This window comes from Panthera onca, chromosome E1, assembly GCF_046562875.1.
Source record: "Panthera onca isolate mPanOnc1 chromosome E1, mPanOnc1 haplotype 2, whole genome shotgun sequence".
Lineage (NCBI taxonomy): Eukaryota > Metazoa > Chordata > Mammalia > Carnivora > Felidae > Panthera > Panthera onca.
In genome coordinates this window covers 26,360,102-26,380,163 of record NC_138352.1, presented here as the reverse complement: position 1 = coordinate 26,380,163, position 20,062 = coordinate 26,360,102, and the positions used below count along the sequence as shown (strand labels likewise).

At 48.3% G+C, this 20,062-nt stretch overlaps 1 protein-coding gene and 2 long non-coding RNA genes across 14 annotated transcripts in view; 1 reads left to right on the top strand and 2 right to left on the bottom strand.

Moving 5' to 3' along the window:
* The window catches only part of SPECC1 (sperm antigen with calponin homology and coiled-coil domains 1), a 283,584-nt gene that overhangs the window by 61,609 nt on the left and 201,913 nt on the right, over positions 1–20,062 (top strand). Inside the window, exon 1 of one of the 12 annotated variants that reach the window (XM_078437672.2) lies at positions 9,090–9,183. The exons of the other annotated variants lie outside the window; for them this stretch is intronic. The gene's annotated coding sequence lies outside the window, so the exon portion shown is untranslated. Of the gene's footprint in view, positions 1–9,089; positions 9,184–20,062 lie in introns of those variants that run through there. 12 annotated transcript variants of the gene reach the window in all.
* On the bottom strand, positions 1,315–4,698 carry LOC144614365 (uncharacterized). The gene is made up of 2 exons (XR_013552081.2): positions 4,097–4,698; positions 1,315–1,542 (listed from the first exon to the last, which is right to left on the bottom strand). It is a non-coding gene; the product is annotated as an uncharacterized LOC144614365 (long non-coding RNA).
* On the bottom strand, positions 7,424–11,357 carry LOC132688264 (uncharacterized). Its single transcript, XR_009614462.3, has 2 exons — positions 11,063–11,357; positions 7,424–8,927 (listed from the first exon to the last, which is right to left on the bottom strand). It is a non-coding gene; the product is annotated as an uncharacterized LOC132688264 (long non-coding RNA).

Genomic DNA, 20,062 nt, shown 5'->3' with positions numbered 1-20,062 from the left:
ATTCATCTTAAAAAAGTAATGGATATATGATATCAAGCTGCTTGCTATGGGAAGTGGAATTAAGGGCAAGGTCTCTTTCACCTTCTGCTACATACATTTCTATGTTTGAACTCTTCTATAAATCTGTGTCTATCAAAATTTTTTTTAATGTTTATTTTTGAGAGAGACAGAATGTGAGCGGGGGAGTGGCAGAGTGAGAGGGGGAGACACAGAATCCAAAGCAGGCTCCAGACTCTGAGCTGTCAGCACAGAGCCTGACATGGGGCTCAAACTCACAAACCACGAGATCATGACCTGAGCTGAAGACAGATGCTTAACATACTGAGCCAGCCAGGCGCCCCTGTATTTGTCTCTTATTTGTGCAAAATAGATAGATAGGTAGATAGATAAATAGATAGATAGACAGGCATTTTTCCAGGCCCACAGGCAAAATTTTAGGGAGCAGAACCCCAGGTATAGAGGCCTACAGTTGGGAAAGTACACGACAAATTTTAGGAAGAGTGAACATTTGAGTGGCAGTGTTTTCACATTCTTTACAGGTTTTAACTTATGTTTTAGGAAAAGAAGCAAGGAACTTGTTGAGAAAACTCAACCCAAGAGGCACAGAGGGAAAGGTGCTTCATTGACGAGTTCTGACCTCTAAGCAGCTCCGGTCCTGTCCCATCCCTATTTTCACGCTGCGTTCAAGGGGTGCCCACTTGGGTGGCTCATAGACCCCAGCCCCGACACACCATGCCTCTCCCCTTCCTTTCATCTGTGTTCCTTATCGCTGTTTTAAAAAGGTTCATCCAACCTTCATGATGGCCATTCATCCAGATATTTGCCCGGCAGATACCCCATGCCTAGTCCCAGCTAGGCAGTGCTCTAGGCCCCGCAGAGACCAGGGTGAGCCAGAGAGGGACGGTGCCAGCCCCGTGGGAGCAGCAAACCCACTAGCCAATTACTCATCACGGATCATGAGCGTTGCTATGAAGCTACCAAATAAGGAGAATAATAGATGAGAGGCCCATTTACATGGGTGCTCAGGAGGGGGTGAGTAGAGGGAGGCTGGTCTAAGAAAAGCACAGGTGGGGACCCCTCCCAACCCCCCTCATGGCCCCCCCCCCACATCCAACCATTAGGAACCTAATGGTTCTTCTCTCACATTCCGTCCCCTTCTTTCCATTCCTCCTGCCATTTCTTCATTCCTTTCCCTGGGACCACCGCTTCCCAGATTTTAGTCACTCAGATTTTCTCTTTCCACAGCTTTTCTTATTAAATTTCCTAAAACTGCCATCATTAACAGATTTTAAAAGGAAACTTGTTGACTCACTGTGAGAAACAATGAAAATGAAATAATGCCAAATTCAAAAATCAACAATAAAAAATTTACCAGGAACAAATGCAGAACTCTGTCACCTGGTCTCTCAGGCCTGCGAGGTCGCCTTGATCACAGGGATGCTATTTCTGGAAGGAACCGTATTAGGTTTAGATATTTAGCCAGTAAAAAGTGACTCTTGTCTATGATGACTTTGTTAGCCAGTAGAATTCAGGACAAGGACACTGCAAGAGAGAGAGAGAGGTGGGGGGGGTGGTTAGAGAGAGAGAGAAAGAAAGAAAGAGGAGACTGGAGAGCAGTTATTTATTTTACAGTGACAAGAGTGAGGTAAGCCAGGGACACATGACAGCCAGGGAGGCGGAGGGTCCCTCTGAGACAGGCCTGGGAGCCCTGAGAGCCACACCTGGTGCTGCAGTAAGGAGTCTTCTCTAATGACAAGAGCCCAACTAGTCACCCTCTGGGGAGAGTCAGCAGTCACTGGGGAGGATTTATGCAGGAGATAAAGGACGGGATCCTGGGAGGATGGTCTGGGTTGTAAACAAAAATCTTTATTGAGCCTGGGAGCTGGAGAACTTTCCAGCACCTACTGCCTGTGGGGACCCGTTCTTGGTCTCACCGATGAGCTTAAGTAAAGGGTTTCCAGAGTTCCGGCTTCTCCTGTGCTACCTGGAGCCCTCCTTTCACGGCAGGAGCCCACGCCAGGAAGTGCTCAGTGGCTTTTGTGACTAGACTTAGGCTGCGGAGCAGCTGGTGAGGGTGGTGGTGGGGGGGGGGCACCTGACTGGTGAGGGAAGCGAGGGTCCCCCTCCTGTCCCTGCTCTCCACCCTGTCTCCTGCTCAGGTCATCCCTGCAGCCACAGGGTCTTAGAGTCCCTCACACTTGTTTCCCACCTCCTGCCACCTCCTTCCCACCTCCTTGCCTGGCTGCTCCCTCTGCCTGTGGATGTTCTCTGCCCCTTTGCACCTAGTTAATGCTGGCTATCCTGGAATTGTCTTTGCCTCATGGAGCCTGCTCAGGCTGTCCTCCCTGGCTTGGCCATACCCCCCCCCCCCCCCCACCCCAAGCTCTCTTCAGCAGTGTCACAGTTGAGATCTTCTGTGATCTCATTGAGACTGTATGGTAGCCTCCCCCCCAACCCCCTCACTCTGGACCACGATCCCCCCCCGTGAGCAGAGATTATGTTCGTGTTCGCTTGTCCCTTTGCTGGTGCCTCCCTGAGACCTACAGCAGGTGCTCCGCAAGGGTTTGTTTGTTGAGGGAGCAAAGGAATGAAATAGTCCCCAGCTGTTTGCTTGTGCAAACAAGTGAATTCACACTCGTCCTTTGGGGCCTGACTTTGCTATTCCAGTGCAGTGAAGGGCAGGGAATGACAGAATCCGACCTGCGTTTTAAAAGGAGAGCTGTGGGCACTCTCAACAATAGCCAACTTATGGAAAGAGCCTAAATGTCCATCAACTGATGAATGGATAAAGAAATTGTGGTTTATATACACAATGGAGTACTACGTGGCAATGAGAAAGAACGAAATATGGCCCTTTGTGGGAACGTGGATGGAACTGGAGAGTGTGATGCTAAGTGAAATAAGCCATACAGAGAAAGACAGATACCATATGTTTTCACTCTTACGTGGATCCTGAGAAACGTAACAGAAACCCATGGGGGAGGGGAAGGAAAAAAAAAAAAAAAAAGAGGTTAGAGTGGGAGAGAGCCAAAGCATAAGAGACTCTTAAAAACTGAGAACAAACTGAGGGTTGATGGGGGGTGGGAGGGAGGGGAGGGTGGGTGATGGGTATTGAGGAGGGCGCCTTTTGGGATGAGCACTGGGTGTTGTATGGAAACCAATTTGACAATAAATTTCATATATTGAAAAATAAATAAATAAATAAAAATTTTTCAATAAAAAATAATAAAAATAAATAAATAAAAGGAGAGCTGTGGGTAGGGATGAGTGAAGGCCGGAGGAGGACCCAGGGGTGTGTCGTGACCGTACAGCCAAGGGCACATGGCCATTCTGGTTGGCAGAATCCCATTATTTGTTGCCCTGATCAATGCTCTGCCTTTTCACAAAAGAGCCACAGTTCAGTCCTATGTGTCACACGTTAAAATACATATAGAACTTTTTTTGTTCAATTTTTTATGTTTATTTATTTTTGAGAGAGAGACACACACACACACACACACACACACACACACACACAGTGCGAGTGGGGGAGGGGCAGAGAGAGAGAGGGAGACACAGCATCCGAAGCAGGCTCCAGGCTCCGAGCTGTCAGCACAGAGCCCGACACGGGGCTCGAACCCACGAACCATGAGACCACGACCTGAGCCGAAGTCGGCGCTTAACCGACCGAGCCACCCGGGCGCCCCTAGAACTTTTAAATTAACAAATGTTTGCTGTCCCCAAAAGCCTCCACAGCAGCCCCATGGCTCGTACGCACCAGTGTGGGACACACAGTGGCCTTGGCTTCCAGCCCTGCCCGGCCTGCTGCTGCTTTCAGCCAGACACCGGTCACACCGGGCAGAGATGCACCGGCCCGCAGAGGAAAGGCTAGCCGCCTTCACCTGGCTTTTGGGACCTCCACAGTCTCATTGGTCTCAGGGCCGTTTTGCTTTACTTGCTACAGCGTTCATCCACTGCCGACAAACCAGACCATTCCAGGGCACGCACCCCGTAACCGTGCCTCCCCTGCCTTTGGGTGTGCTTCTCACCTGGAATGTCCTTTCTGCCATAAAGCACCGCAGAGTGGGGGCTTAAACGCAGACGTTAATTTCCTCACTGTTCTGGAGGCTAGAAGTCTGAGATCCAGGTGTTGGCCCGGTGGGTTCCTTCTGAGGCCTCCCCTCCTTGGCTTGTGGACGGCCATCTTCGCCCTGTGTCCTCACGTGGTCTTCCCTGTGTGCACCACTGTGTCCCAACTCCCCGCTCTTGTGAGGACACCAGCCGTTGGGTGTAGGGCTCACCCCAGTGACCTCATTTTACCTCGTTACAGGCCCTGTCTCCAAACGTAGTCACATTATGAGGTACTCCGGGGGTTAGGACTTTCAACATATGAATTGGAAGACACCGTTCAGTGCGTAACAAGAGTCTAACTTAAATACCACTTTGTCCTCAAGCGTCTTCCCTTCTCATGCATCATAGCCCTTCAGCAGACTTCTAACACCCTGTCCTTTGGTATTCAGTCATTCAGTCAGGCAGGCAGGCAGTCATTAGAAATACCCAGAAACAGGGGCGCCGGGGTGGCTCAGTCGGTTAAGTGCCCGACTCTTGATTTTGGCTCAGGTCATGATCTCATGGTTCCTGAGTTCCAGCCCCATGTTGGGTTCTGCACTGATAGCACGGAGCCTGCTTGGGTTTCTGTCTCTCTCTCTCTCTCTCTCTCTCTCTCTCTCTCTCTCTGCCCCTCCCCCCCCAATAAATAAAAAAAGGAAAAAAAAGAGAAATACCCAGAAATACTTACTTACTTACTTACTGAGCTCCTTCTGTGTGCCAGAGATCTGCTTTGACGCTGGCTATCCAGAGGTGAAAAATATACCCAGCCCGAATATGATACCCAGCCCGAATGCTCAGTGGGGAGACGGACAAACCAACGGTAGCAACCGCGATGCAGTGTGGCAGATGCCAACATTTGGAGGAGGGGCGTCCCACCCAGCGCCGGATCAGAGCCAGCAGAAAGCTTGCTAGGTCAGGGGATGCTTCAGCTGAGCCTTGAAGGGTGGATGGGAGTGGACAGGCTGAGGGAGCAGGGAGAGTGTTGCACCCAGAAGGGATGGCGTGTGCGAAGGCCCAGACTTGACAGGGGTCACGGCGCCTTCGAGGAGCTCCCGTTGTGGGAATAGGTGTCTGCAGTGGGCCTGCGCGAGAATGGTAAGAGGTGGGGCTTGGGGCGGGTGTGAGGGTACGAGAAGCCCGGCATGCGGAATTTGGGCTTTATCCTGAAAGGGGTGGTGGTGGGAGGGTTTGAGCAGGGGAGGGACTTGAGCGGGCTGCGTTTCAGAAAGCCTGCTAGTGGCATGGCGGCACACAGAAGCCGTGACCCTGACTCTAGGTAGGGAAACCAGCAGTAATTCTGATACCCATGAGGATGTGAAGTGTGGAAATAAGGAGCAGAGAAAGAGACCTTTAGCAGTCCAAGTGACAGGACTCGGTGACTGGCCAGATATATAGGGGGCGAAGGACAGGGATAGGATCATCATTAGGCTCCTGGATTCTGAGTCCCAATGAATGCTTCCATTTTGAATGGGCACTCTGTATTTTTTAAGTTTCTTTTTTTTTTTTAAGCTTATTTATTCATTTTGAGAGAGACAGCACGAGTGAGGGAGAGGCAGAGAGAAAGGGAGAGAGAGAAAATCCCAAGCAAGCTCTGTGCTGGCGGCACAGAGCCTGACACAGGGCTCGAACCCACGAAAATGTGCGATCATGACCTGAGCCGAAACCAAGAGTTGGATGCTTATCCAACTGAGCCACCCAGGTGCCCCTTGAATGTATACCTTGATGACTTTTGCTAAATGTATACATCCTTGGAACCACCACTCCAGTCAAGCCACGGAGCATTCCCATCACCCCGAAAACTCCCTTTGTGCCCCTTTACAGGAAGTCAGGTTCCCAGTGCCTGTCTGCCCCCTGGCCCTGGCCCCCAGCAAACACGGATCAGCTTTCTATCACTCCACCTTATTTTTGCTTCTTCTAGAATTTCAGATCAGTGGAACCATACACTCTGTACTATTTGGTGTCTGGTTTCTTCCACTCAGCATAATGCTTCTGAGATTCATCCGTGTTCTATGTGTCAGCAGTTCACTCCTTTTTATTGACGGGTATGGACGTATTACAGTTTGATGATCCATATACCTGTGCGTGTGTGCGTGCATGTGTGTGTGTGTGTGGTACCTCTAAACAGATACTCAAAGCCTGCATTTTTTTATTGGCTACCTGTAGGTGAGTCTTTGGCCTTCTGACCATTTAGGAAGGTAAGTCCCAAGCTTGACTGATGAGTCACACTGGGAGTTTATTAAAAATTCAGAAGCAGCACTCACCCTTGATGGACTGAGTCAGGACCCCAGGCATGTGTGTTTTTAACCAGCCTTGATCAGCCAGGTAGGGGGACCAGGCGACTACCATACGAATAGTAGTTGTGGAGGTATAACCTCCCTAGTCCTGTTTGCTTATCACTAAGAGGCCATCTAATCTGGACTCCTGGGTGATACTATTCTTTCCGGGTGCTGACCACACCAACTTTAGCTGCCACAGGTCACCCTGGCCATTGATTTTTTTCATTAATTCATCAAACAGAACATATCTGAGCACTTACCACATATAAGGCATCGATCTAGACACTGTGCATAAATGCAAAAGTGACTCAAACTTGGCACTTAAAATTAGTTGGAGATATGTGATATGTACACAATCGTACAAGAAATGGTGAGAAATGTAAGAGATGCAGATAAGATGCTTGGAATTTACAGGCATAGCAAATCACTTCCAGCTTTTTGTGCATGTGGGGTGGTGGTAATCAAGTACAGTTACAAGAAAAGGTAACATTTGCCCTGGGGCATAAAGGATGGATAAGATTTGTGTATAAGCGGGGGCAAAGGTGGGAAAGGCTGACCAGGCAAAGGGAATTCGAAGAAAACCAGAGAAAAGGCTGGGGGTGGGCAAGGCCCATGCTGCTGGGGGCCATGGAAGGCCAGCTTCACAGGAGCACGGAAAGCATGAGTAGGGGAGGAGGAAATGAGGTTGGCAAGATGGGCTTGGGCCAGTGCAAGGAGAGCCTTGGATTATATTCATTCAGCCCACTTGAGCTTTGACAAATGCGTGTGTAACCACTGCCACGATCAGGATTTACAACTTATGCCCAAAATTTCCTTGTACCTCTTTATAGTCAGTCCCTCTGATGTGTGTTTTCCGACACATTGAGCAGTTAACTCAGTTCTGACACCGTCTACCTGGAGAGAGTATCAGATCCCACATGTTAAGGCCCAGTCCCACAAGACTCCTCCCACTCCCTCTTCACCCCCAATTCAGGCCAGTCACAAGTCCAACCTGCTATAAATCGGAGGTTCCCACAACGCCCTCCTCAGGTTCAGTTAATTTGCTGGAGTGACTCACAGAACTCAGAAAAACATTTATATACTTCCACCGGTTTCTTATAAAAGATATCATAAAGGCTACAGATGAGCAACTAGCTGGAGTGGAATGTAGGGTGAGGTCCCAAGCCCTGGTAACCACTGCTCTGTTTTCTGTCCTTATGGTCTTGCCTTTTTCAGAATGTCATATAAATGGAATCCTATAATGTGTAGCCTTTTCAGTTTGGCCTCTTTCACTTAGCACAATGCACTTAAAATTCATGCGTTGTTTTTGCACGTCATTCAGCACGTGGACATACCACAGTGATATCCACTCACCATCAAAGGACAGTCCGGTGGTTTCAAGTTTTCGCTCTTGTGAACCAAGCCTATGAATCACGCTGTTACAAACATTCCCATTACAAACGTTTATGTGAACTCGAGTGTCCATTTCTCTTGGATAAATGCTGAGGAGTGGGATTACTGGGTTGTATTAGCGCAGGTTCAATTTTATAAGAAACAGCTGCACTGTTGTGCAAAGATTCTATTCCGTTTTGGCGTTTCCACCGGCAATGAGTGAGAGTTCCCGTTGCTCCAAATCCCTGCACTCGATATTGTTTTATTTTATTTTATTTTATTTTATTTTCTAGCCATTCTCCTAGGCGTGTAGTAGTATCTCCTTGTGGTTTCAATTTGCATTTACTTCACGACTAATGACGTGGAGCATCTTTTCATGTGCTCGTTTGCCATCCCGAGAATATCCTCGTTGGCAAAGTGTTGAATCTTTGACCATCTTTTACGGAGTTGAGTTACGGAGTTGCCGTTGAGTTGGGTGAATTCTGTATAAAGTCAGGAAGCAAGCCCTTTACCAGTTTCGTGTTTTCCAGATGCTTTTCTTCCGATCTGTGGCTTGTCTTTTTATGTTCTTGATAATGTCTTTTGAAGAGAAGTTTTAAATTGCAGTGAAGTCTAACTTATCAGTGTTTTTTGTTTTTTTTGTTTTTTTTTTTTTTTAATGTTCTATCTTATGGACCATGCTTTTGGTCCATGTAAGAGATCTTTGCCAAACTCAAGATCACAAAGATTTTCTCCTGTTTGCCTCGGGTATTTTTCTAGTTCTATTTGGGCTTCACATTTAGGTTGATGATTCGTCTTCAACTACCATTTCTTATGGACCAGATGCTGGGCCCAGAGCTGTGGGATCACGGAGGAATGAGAATGAGTTCTTTGCTCAAACGTCATCGAGGCTGGGAAGTTGGGGGGCAGGAGACAAGTCAGCAGAGTGTTAGGCTTTCATACGGGGTGTTGTGGATGCTCACTGAGCTGGGGAAGCAGGACTGTTCCTGGACAAGGGGCAGGAAGCCAAGTTTTACAAGGACTTGTAGGAGTTAGGCAGTGATCAGGAATCAGACAGGGGTGGGAAGCCCGTTGTTCTGGGCGTGGAGTGGCCTTGGGGAGGCCTGAAGACTAAATGATCAGTCATTGGCTGTACTGGGTCTGAGCCCTAGGCACCTGGAGGGAGTGGGCCAGCAGGAAATGTGCCTTACGCTGAAACAAAGAGAAGGTGGGGGCAGCTTTACAACACGGCTCTTGCTCTGTGTTTTTGAGGGACAGGGGACTGTCTCTCTTCACTGAAAGTCAGACTTGACTGTGTCACAAAGCCCACCCTGAGGGGGCAGCTGCAGGGCTGTTCCACATTTGTCTCCAGCTCCCACCCTGGAGCACAGAGCACAGAGCTGTGGCTATACTGCTGTTCCCTGTAGATTTTCTCCTGGGGACCGTGCAAGGGACACGTAATGACAAGGTAATCCCAGGGGCAGCCTGCAACATTATCCCTCATATTTGTGGCTATTGTATATATTTAAAACGCAATAGCAGAAACATTTCATGCTGGGGAAAGATAGAGCATATTCCAGGCACTGAATAAATTAACCCCACAAAGCACAGCAGTAGCTTTCATTAGCCAGCTGGCATTACAGGAAAATAGCTGAAGCCTGTGGGGTAGAAAAGAATATTTCAGGAATGCAAAAAACAAGAAATCAGCCGCGTTCAATGATTTAACTTAATCCAGGAACAATAAGGAAATCCAGTGGAATGACAGACTCTCACAGCCTGTGCGAAGGGACAGACTTTGCCCGTTACTCAGAGGGGGTGTCCACCGTGACCTTGGGGCAACCAGGGTGACTGTGCGGGCAAGAATCAGCTCCCTGACCCTTCTGAACCTGTACAAGCTCCAGGAAAGTTCTATCTTTCCCCCTCGTTTCTTTTTTTCAATTTATTGATTGATTGATTTTTGAGAGACAGATGGTCCAAACAAGGGAGGGGCAGAGAGAGAGGGGGACCAAGGATCCCAAGCAGGCTCCACACTGTCAGCACAGAGCCCCATGTGGGGCTCGAACCTATGACCTGAGCTGAAACCAAGAGTCGGACGCTTAACCTACTGAGCCACCCAGGTACCGCTCCTTCCCTCATTTCTTTCCGGTGGTCCCAGGAGTGAACACAACCGGCTAATAGCCTCAGGTGCTTCGAAGCTCTCCCTTCTCCCTCCCCTGCCCCTGCCAGGGAACTTTCCGGGATGCCTGTTGCATCCCACCATGTTTTTTGTTTTTGTTTTTGTTTTTGTTTTTTGTGGCTGGGAGGTGCCAGAGAACCGGGTATTCAAGACATCTCCAAAGACCCTAGACAGTGGGAGAGAAACCTCACAGTTTCTTGAATTTCCTCAGATTTCAGTGTTATTTTGATGGTCCAATTCCTGCCTGTCTCCCTCATCCCCAGGGGCCCTTCAGTTCCTCAGACAGTCAGGGGCCCTTGCTCACCAGCCTCCTGACCCACCACACCTGCTGGCCCACAGCACTCAACGTGGTTGGGATCCAGTCAAGACCCTGCTATTCTGAACTCTTCGAGCTCTCGTGACTTAGGGCCACCTTTTCAGAATAATGTCGTCATCATAAAAGACCCACATCAACCTGATGGGCATCCTTTGTGAGTCTGTCAGCAACCACAAGACTCTGAAGGTGCCACGTCAGGGAAGAATACCATGGTTGATCAAGAAGCAAGAGAGAAACCAGATCCAAGGCCAAGGTCAAAATTTACTTTTTTTTTTTAAATTGGTCATCTCCCCCAACCCTGCCCAACACAAATGCACGCTGACAGAAACTAGTCGAGACAACGTGGGCCCTTGTCAGGTGAACCCCTCCCTTGGCCTCCCGTGCCTGATGCGAGACGCAGATGAGTGAAGAAAAACCAGCAGAGCTCAACACACATCTTCAGGGGGAAGAGAAATGCCGTAGTCGTGATTAAAGCATCGAAGGGGAAATGAGCCACTTGGGGAAGTCCCGCCGCGTAACTCGTGGGCCCCGCTGGCTGGGGAGCTCGCGGCTGCCATGGCGGGCACAGCTCCCAGCCAGCGCTCTGGCCTCTGATCACAAGTGGGGCGCGGGTGGGGTTCTCCTCCCACAACTCTTGAATCGGTAAACCACTTTCTTAGCAAGGGAACTTGAAGGATGGCCCTCTGTGGTTTCTCTTGGGGAGTCTCACTTGCGATGCACTGCATGGCGCGTGGAGGCCGCCCCCGCAGATGATGCCAGCTTCCTGCCGGCTTACGATTCTCTTGGGCAGGAGGCCAGCGTGGCTAAAGTACAGTGAGCAAAGGGGGGGGCGGTGGGTGTGATGAGGGGGCCTACCTGTCCACAGGTGGAGGAGGAGGGCCGCCGTCACACAAGGTCCCTATTTGGCACCTATGCTCAGCAGTGCCGGGGGAAGGACTCGTGCCCTCCCTCCTGGGTCTTGGTAGGGCAGGTGCACTGAAGCTTGTTGGTGGAGGGCACAGGGGTTCCGTCGGGTGGGTGGGGCAGTGAGCCCTGCCGTCCTTGCATTGTTTCTAGAGGAAATAGAACAGAATGAGTCAGAACTGGCTTCCCTGTTGCCTTGGAAGCTGTGTCACTGACATCACGGGGCTTTGCCCCTTGTCCCACCCGACTTCGGGGCCCCATTTACGAACAAAGACACAAAAAAACGTTGGCTAAAAGACAAAGACACGTAGACTTGCGCCTTTAAATTACTGGGTCCCTCAGTCTGTGGTTATCACCAGCTGCCACTAAGCATCTACGTAATTTCATTTATTTTTATGTTTCAATGAAGACATCTGAAATCTTAAACCATAAACGTGGAAACGTATCATTTGCTATTACTGTGAAACTAAGATGCGTACCCAAAATTTAAGCAGCCACCCTTCAGGAACAAGTCCAGGAAACAAAATGAAGCAATAGGTGATTTTAGAGGTTTGGTACCACATGATTTTAGGAACCATTTCCCCAAGCATGTTATAAGTTAACAAGATGAATTTTTATAATGCGAACGCTTATACGTCAACACGAATGTTATTTTCAAGGTGGTAATGCCGGAAGGCACCCTGTCCATGTCGACGGGGTTTTCATCCTGAAATCCAGTTTGGGGATTGGCTTTTTTTCCCCCAGTTGTTGAAAGACATTTTAAGTCTCACAGGAGAAAGACTGGGATGGCTTTATAGATCTGTTTTGTATCTGCCCACGAATTCCACCTGTGCTCAGTGATGATACCCATTTGTAGAGGCTCGCAGTGCCTCACGAGGGAGGGGCGGGGAGATACTTGCGCACATTTCTTCAGCGAGAGGCAGAAGCTAAATAGGCATTTTGGCAAATGTTTCTTGAGCACCTACTACGTGCTGCCCCAGTGTAGATGCTGCAGACACCATGACGCCCAAAGATGGTAAGGCCCTGCTGTCACAGGGCATCCATGGTGGCAGAGGGAGGCAGGTAATCAATGACGGTGGTAGTCTTAGTTTGGTGATGAAGGCTCTGAAGAAATGAACAGGAAATTGTGGGGTGGAGTGGGAGAGCTACTCAAAAGAACAGGAGGAAAACACCTCTTAAGAGGGAGTGCTCCTGGGACGCACGGGTGGCTCAGTGGGTTAAGCATCTGGCTCTTGATTTCAGCTCAGGTCATGATCTCACGGTTTGTGAGATCAAGCCCTGCTTCCGCATCGGGGAAGCTAGCGGATTTCTTGGCCTCGCTGACTGCAAAGCGTGGGTGACAACAGCTGACTCACGGGGCAGACAGGAGCATTCGAGAGAGTGATCTCCGGCAATCACGGAACGTTGTGCCCGGCACGTAGCTTAAAAATAAATGAAGATGAAGGGTTTTGAGCAGGAGGTGATGACCCCAGCTGAGCTTTTGGAAGTCTGTCAGGAATCCGTGGGAGGGATGGGCTTCAGGAGGAAAGCAAGAGCTGCTATCCAGGTCCACGCTGGGGAAACGTGGCAGGCATCCCATCTCCCAGCCTGCGCAGCTGTGGGCTTGGAGCCCCAGGGAGGAACCCACGATGCCACTGAGGGTTTGAGTCCCGGAGAGCGAGAGAAAGGCCAGGCCGAGAATAGAAATGGGGAAGTCACGGGGCAGGGGAGAGCTGGCTGTTCGGGGTCTGTGCTGTGCACTGTGCTAGGGTGGCCACACACAGGCAAATGCCAGGAGGCTGCCCCTGGGGCAGGTCCCACAGGCCAGAGACCCTTGTGAGGCCCCCTGAACTGGGAGAAGTTTCTAGAGGGGAGATTCTCGACTTCAGAAGGTGGCATTGAAGTTGGCCAGGCCAAGGGGGCAGGGCGGGTGTCCTGAGCTTCCAGTGTTTGCCCCTCCACGTCTCCTCTCGGTCTCCCTCTTCCAGGGAGCCAGTGAGCAGCCGATTGGAGGGAGAAGGAGGATGAGTTTGAGGCGTTTCTTGCCCCAGCCCCCTCCCGAATGAATCTCCACGGGTTGGTTGCGTTTCTCTAGTGAAGGCCAAGCTTCTGTCTTTCGGTCTCTGGGCGCCAACGGCTTCCTCCCCTGGCTCCTGCATCTTAACCATTTTTAAGTGTGCAATTCAGCGTGTTATTAAGTACATTTGTGTTATTAAGCGTCATCCAACCACAGAACTGTATTTACCCCCATAAAACTGGAATTCTATACCTATTAAACAGTAACCCCCATCCCATTGTCCCCTGCCTCCTCCTCCCCCCCCCCCCCCCACTTTGGCAGCTACCATTTTACTTTCTGTCTCTATGAACTTAACCGTGTAAGGGGAATCCTACGGTATTTGTCTTTTTCTGACTGACTTGTTTCACCGAGCCTAGCGTCCTCAAGGTTCATCCGTGTTGTGGCATGTATCAAATTGCCTTAAAAATAAGGCTGAATCCTATTCCACTGGTTGTATATACCACATTTTGTTTATCCACGCATCCATCAATACCTACTTGGGTTACTTTCACCTTTTGGCCCTTGTGGATAGTTGTTCTATGAACATGGCTGTAAAGCATCCTTTTGAGACCCTGCTTTCAGTTATTTGGGAATATATCCAGAAGTGGATTTAACAAATCATATGATAATTCTAGTTTTTAGTTTTTGAGGAATTGCCATACCGCTTCCCACAGCGGGTGCATCATTTTACTTTCCCAACAATAGTACCCAAGGGTTCCTATCTCTCTACATCTTCTCCAACACTTGTTTGTGTTTGTTGCTGTTGTTTATAGGAGCTATGCTAATGGGTTGGGTGTGGTCTCTTGTCGTGATTTTAATGTGCATTTCCCTAATGATTAGTGATGTTGAACAGCTTTTCATGTACTTATTGGCCATGTATATCTTCTTTGGAGAAATGTCTATCCCAGTTCTTTGTCCGTCTTAAATCATGTTTGGTTTTGTTGTTGAGTAGTAGGAGTTCTTTATATGTTCTGAATATTAGCCCTATTTTTGTCTGCTTCAAAATACTACAGACTGAGTGGCTTAAACAACAGACGTTTATTTCTCCCAGTTCTGGAGGCTGGGCAGTCCAAGATCAGGATGCTGGCTGTTTAGTTCCTTGTGAGGGCTCTTTCCTGGTTTGTAGATGGCTGCCTTCTTACTATGCCCTCACAAGGTCTTTCTTCAGTTCCTTTTATAAGACCATCAATCTTATCAGATTAGGACCCCACCCTTGTGACCTCATTTAATTTTAATTTACCTCCTAAAAGCCCTATCTCCAAATACACTAACACTGGGGACTAGGGTTTCAACATATGAATTTGGGGAAAGTGGGGGACATCATTCAGTCCATAGCAGACCTCTCACCAGATAAGTGATTTGCAAGTATCTTCTCCCCTTCCACGAGTTGCCTTTTTACTTTGTTGATTGTGTTCTTTGATGCATATAAGTTGTAAATTTTGATGTAGTCCAGTTTATATAGTTTTTTCTTTTGTTGCCTATGCTTTTGGTGACATATTGAAGAATCCATTGCCAAATCCAATGCCACAAAGTTTTTTCCTGTGTTTTCTTCTAAGCATTTTACAATTTCAACTCTTGCATTTAGGTCTTTGATCCATTTTGGGCTAACTTTTGTTTATGGTGCAAATTCATTCTTTTGAATGTGGATATCCAGTTTTCCCCAGCACCGTTTGTTGAAAATACTGCCCTTCCCTACTGAATGGTCCTGGCACTACATTGTAGTTTTTATTCTTAGTTACCCTTTGATAGATCTTTTTAAACTATTTCTATAGAAAGAGCTCTTGAAGTATTTTGTTCCCATCTCCTTTTCTCCTGCTTTAGCTCATTCACTTAAAAAAAAATTTTTTTTTATGTTTATTTATTTCTGGGGGTGGGGAGAAGGGCAGAGAGAGAGGGAGACACAGAATCCAAAGTGGCTCCAGGCTCTGAGCTGTCCACACAGAGCCCCACGCGGGGCTTGAACTCAGGAACTGTGAGATCATGACCTGAGCCGAAGTTGGACACTCAACCGACTGAGCCACCCAGGTGCCCCTCATTCACCTTTATTTCTTTGATGTGAAGCCACGTTATAGGTAAGGAAATAACTACTGATTAGTGGGCATCCACTCCTTGGGGTGTTGGCTTCTTGGTTCAGCTTTGGAGACAGAAGGATGGCCCCCAGGCAGTGATTGTGAACTCTTGGTCTCAATATAGCTCCCAGATTATAGCCTCTCTCCAGGGCCTGCATTTCATATTCAATGGCTCAACTCCTCCTCTGTGTCTTATCTCAGATTATACCCTATTTGTTATGGATCTCTGCCTTGTGGCCGCATTTCATGGTTTCTGCAAGTTCTTTACTCCATTTTTGAAGTTTTTTTTTTTTTTTTTTTTCAGGTTTGAGATGGTGTGGCTAGTGATGTATAAATGCTCTTTTCTGTTTAGATTTTGGTTTATTACTTCTTGGCTCTTGTTTCCTTTAAGTGACTTCTGCTGACAAGATCAATTTCAGTGTGCCATTTTTCTTCTAATGCTACATGGACATCTGTCCTTTTCCTTCTTTACCGGGAAGGAATCTAAGGCCAAAGAGATGACTTCTCATCCCGAGACCACAGGAAATAATAAACTTTGAAGAGTTTCCCGTGGCTCCAGCTGAAATCTGGGATTCCCTCGGCTGCTCCCCAGACAGATTCTCAGCATTGACATTTTGGTGTTAGATGGGAAATTGAACCAGCATCCGAGGACTCTTCATCCTTCCTGTAGTACTGCGTTTCTAAACCTTGACTGCTGACATCTCAGGGCAGACATTTCTTCGTTGTCGGGGCCGCCCTTTGGATGTTGAGTAACATCTCTGGGTCTACTCAGTAGCACACCCCAAGTTGTGACCACTAAACACGTCTCCCCTGCCCCTGGAGGGCAGAGCCACGCTCTCTCTCTCTCTCTCTCTCTCTCTCTCTCTCACACACACACACACACACACACACACACACACCCCAGTTGATAGCCACTACTGTTGAGGTCAAGAGCAAACTCAGCACATGTTCTGAAAAGCCCAAGCTAGATATTTTCAGCGTGGTCCTCCCTTACATTCTGTTTCCTGCCGAGTCCCCTGGTGATTGAGCTATGTGAACATTCTTATTTTGTTAGTTCTCAGGCTTGAATACTTCGGCTTCCCGCTTCCTGCTGCTTATTGTACTTGTAGTCAAGACCTCAGTGCCTCTCCCACTCGCAGCCACTCATTATTTTGTGGTCGTCCAGAATGGTTTCCCCATCGCCCTTCTGTTCTCTTGCCTTAAAAAGGTCATAAATCTGAGGCCCCGAAACAGCCCTTCCAACACAAGTTCTGCGGGCAGCGATTAAGCAGCAGAGTAATGTGTTTTGAGGGAGTAGGAGACCTGTGCTTGGGCTCTGACTTTCCCTGGGACCCAGACACCTAATCATATTCCTAAAATAGCTGCTACCTCCTCCCTCTCGCCCCACTCCCCCTCTCTTTTCTTTTCTACTTTATGCCACACAATTTATGAGTTACGGTTTAAATAGAAGTCTTAACTCTGTTCTGGAAAGGAAAGAAGCTTGGTAAGAAAATAAAACTGTTGGAAAATTTAAAGAAAACAGCCCCAGGAAGACGCTCTTCCCACCCCTGCAGGAGTGGGTTCCTAGATTTAATTGTAATTCCTTCATCAGCTTGATCCTTTGAGATGGTTCAGGAGGATTTGCAGAAATCAGGGAATTAACAATGGAAACCTTTTTTTTTTTTTTTTTTAATTCTTGTATTTGGCGAGAGTTCATCTATTTATTTTCTGCCACTCACTTGCCTCCAGAAGGAAAGTCTGAATCACCCGGTATTCGTACCTGTGTTCTCAGAAGCTAGGCTGCATTAAGGTTGGGGCCAGTTCTCATGATGGGAGGGTGTCTGCCCTCAGTGTTTATTTTCCTCTTTGCTTTCCCTCTTTCATGTTTCCACATGAAAAGTGGCTGTTCTGTGTACAGGAGGAGCACTTTCCTTGAGTCTAGTGTGTCTGGTTCCTGCCACTGACATGGATTTAATCGATCCACTGCTGTGTAATGTTGAGGGAATAAAGCAGAGCCACCCTCCACTGAACTCAGTCACAGTGTTTGTGGGGAAGGCAGCTTATGGTTGTTGAGCGCCTTCTGTGTGCCTGGCCCTCGGCGTCCATGTTTTCTTTCCATCTGCACGTAACGACTCCATTTTATTAGGTGAACAGGTTGAGAATCAGTGTTGGAAAGGCACACCTGAGTTCACACAGCAAGCAGCGATACTGGGTTTGGACCAGGAGCACTGGATCCAAAAGTCCTCCTTGTGAGCAAAGATTATTCACAGAGGCCATACCATCCCTGACGTTTACGGGCCAATGACAGCTGGGTTTGAATCCTGGCCCCATCATAAACTCTGTGATTGGGGCAGGTCGCTTAGCCTCCTTGATCCAAAGAAAGTGTCTCCATCTGTAAAGTGGGGGCGATACCTACCTACGTCATAGGGTTACGGTGAAGATTTACAGAGACACCCACAAAAAACACTTAGCCGTGCCTTGCCAGGCTCGGAGTGGCACAGAGTAGCTGCTCTCCCGTCACTGCAGTGTTTCCGTAACTAACTGTGTCAGAAGGGGAGCGTGTGAAAGTCTGCAACAGTCTCGGAGTGGGGCGTATGGGCACCTGCTCCCCTTCCGGCAGGAAGTCTTCCTGGAAGTGAACAGAGAGCAGGGCCAAAGCCGGCCGAGCACTGCCAGTGGATAGCTCTGAGCATACGCCTTCCCGGTCTGTTCCAGAAGAGCCCAGAGCTGGGGGTGGGCAGAGCAAGGGAAGATAGGCAGTCTCCAGAAGACTCGGAGAATGCTAGGAAAACACTGGTTCAGGCTGAGGATGTCGGGCGGGGAGAAGTTTAATAATGTCCTAAACCATGAGAAAGGGGAGCAGGGCGCAAAGTCAGCACTGGGTCTGGCTGGGCCAGCTCTCACCAGCTCTCACCCTCTCACCCATCCCTGGAAAGCTGCATTGATCCTACAGAGCCCGATACTACTCTGGGAGTCCCATCCCGGGCACGTTCCCTACCTATGGGGTTCTCTTCCTGGTTCGTGTGAGTGGGACATTAATTATTTCATTCCCCTATATTTTGCATTTGGAAAGAAGGTGGAATTTGAAGGGAAGAATCTGGCTGGTGAATGGGTCGAAACAGAAGGCTTAGTCTGGGGGAAATAACAGGGAAAACGAGAGAAGGGAGCCAAGAAAAGATCATGGCAGACAGGAGCGGTCCAGATGAGACAAGCCGTCTGGGTACATCCATTTGGAAATAATTTGATTGGGTTCAGAGAGTTCCAGGAGAATAAAGAAGGGAGTAATGATACAAGTGGAATAACCCTGAGAATTTTGCCTCCGAGCAAGTGACTTCTCAGTCGTTGAAAAAGAGTTGAACATTTTCCAGGTGCTCTGCCCAGAAGGTGGCCATATTTGTTGCCAGAGGGCAACTCCTGAGAGAGGAGTTTAGATCTTGAGTTTTGACTAAGACAGCAGAATCACCTTATGTTTTCACAAAGTAAGCCCTGGGTTAGTCATTACAAAGTCGTTGTAGTCATAACGTAAAAGGATGCCTTGATCAAACAGGTATCTTACTTAAGGCGTCTTCCTAAGTCACACGGACATGTTACAGGTTGGTTCTGTACGAACTGGTAAAAGTACTCAGTAATTCTCTTCAAGAACCACTCAGGCTATGTCAGCTCATTAACGAGGGGAGTCCTAATGAAATTAGTTACTGTGTAGCTGTCAACCCAAGAACGCGCTCATTGTTGCCATGGAAACCAGCATGAAAAATTGTGGGTCAAGGAGCGCCTGGCTGGCGCGCTCAGAAGAACATGTGACTCTTCATCTTGAGGTCATGGGTTCGAGCCCCACACTGGGTGTGGAGATCACTTAAATAAATCAATGAACTTAAAAAAAACAACAACTGTGGGCCAAGAAAGAAAAATAACTGATGCTAACGTCAATAAAATACACAAGAAGTAACACAGAATAAAAAAAGTAATCATAATACCTGAAACCAAGCTGAGACTACTAAGGTTCGGAACTAATCATACAACTGAAATCATGGATGAGTTTTCTCAGAAACTCTTGTAGAAAACAATGGCAAAGTCTTTAAATACATTTTTTCCCCTGTAGCCATGTTCGCGTGGCCGGTATACGGCAGGGCGGTGGAATGAGTCCAGGTAGAATCTTGGACACATGCCACCTCGAGCTAATCACTTTAAGTAGGAAGAGAAGCTGGCTGGCCCTGGCTGAGGGGTGCTGTCGGTTGAAATGGCGTCCTCCAGCCAGGAAAAGGAGACAAGAACAGGAAGAGGGCACAGCCCGAGCTAGGCTGGGGAGGGGGCCTATTGTTTTTGTTTTAGGTGGCTAATGGGGTCTCGTGGGATGTGGTGAGGCTCCCGGGGCTACTTGGCACCAACTATGACCCCTCTGTCAGGGACCGTTAATTAGACCTCCAGGTTCTATGAGTGTGGCTGCTGGAGTTCGCTGTCACCTGCTAGTGTTTGTTTGTTTGTTTGTTTGTTTGTTTGTTTGTTTGTTTTTTAATTTTTTTTTAATGTTTATTTATTTTTGAGACAGAGAGAGACAGAGCATGAACGGGGGAGGGTCAGAGAGAGAGGGAGACACAGAATCTGAAACAGGCTCCAGGCTCTGAGCTGTCAGCACAGAGCCCGACGCGGGGCTCGAACTCACGGACCGTGAGATCATGACCTGAGCCGAAGTCGGACGCTTGACCGACTGAGCCACCTAGGCTCCCCTGCTGGTGTTTTTTAAAGTGCATTTTTCTGGTTTGTTTATTTTATTTAAAAAAAATTTTTTTTAATGTTTATTTTTGAGAGAGACAGAGCTCGAGCAGGGGAGGGGCAGAGAGAGAGGGAGACACAGAATCTGAAGCAGGCTCC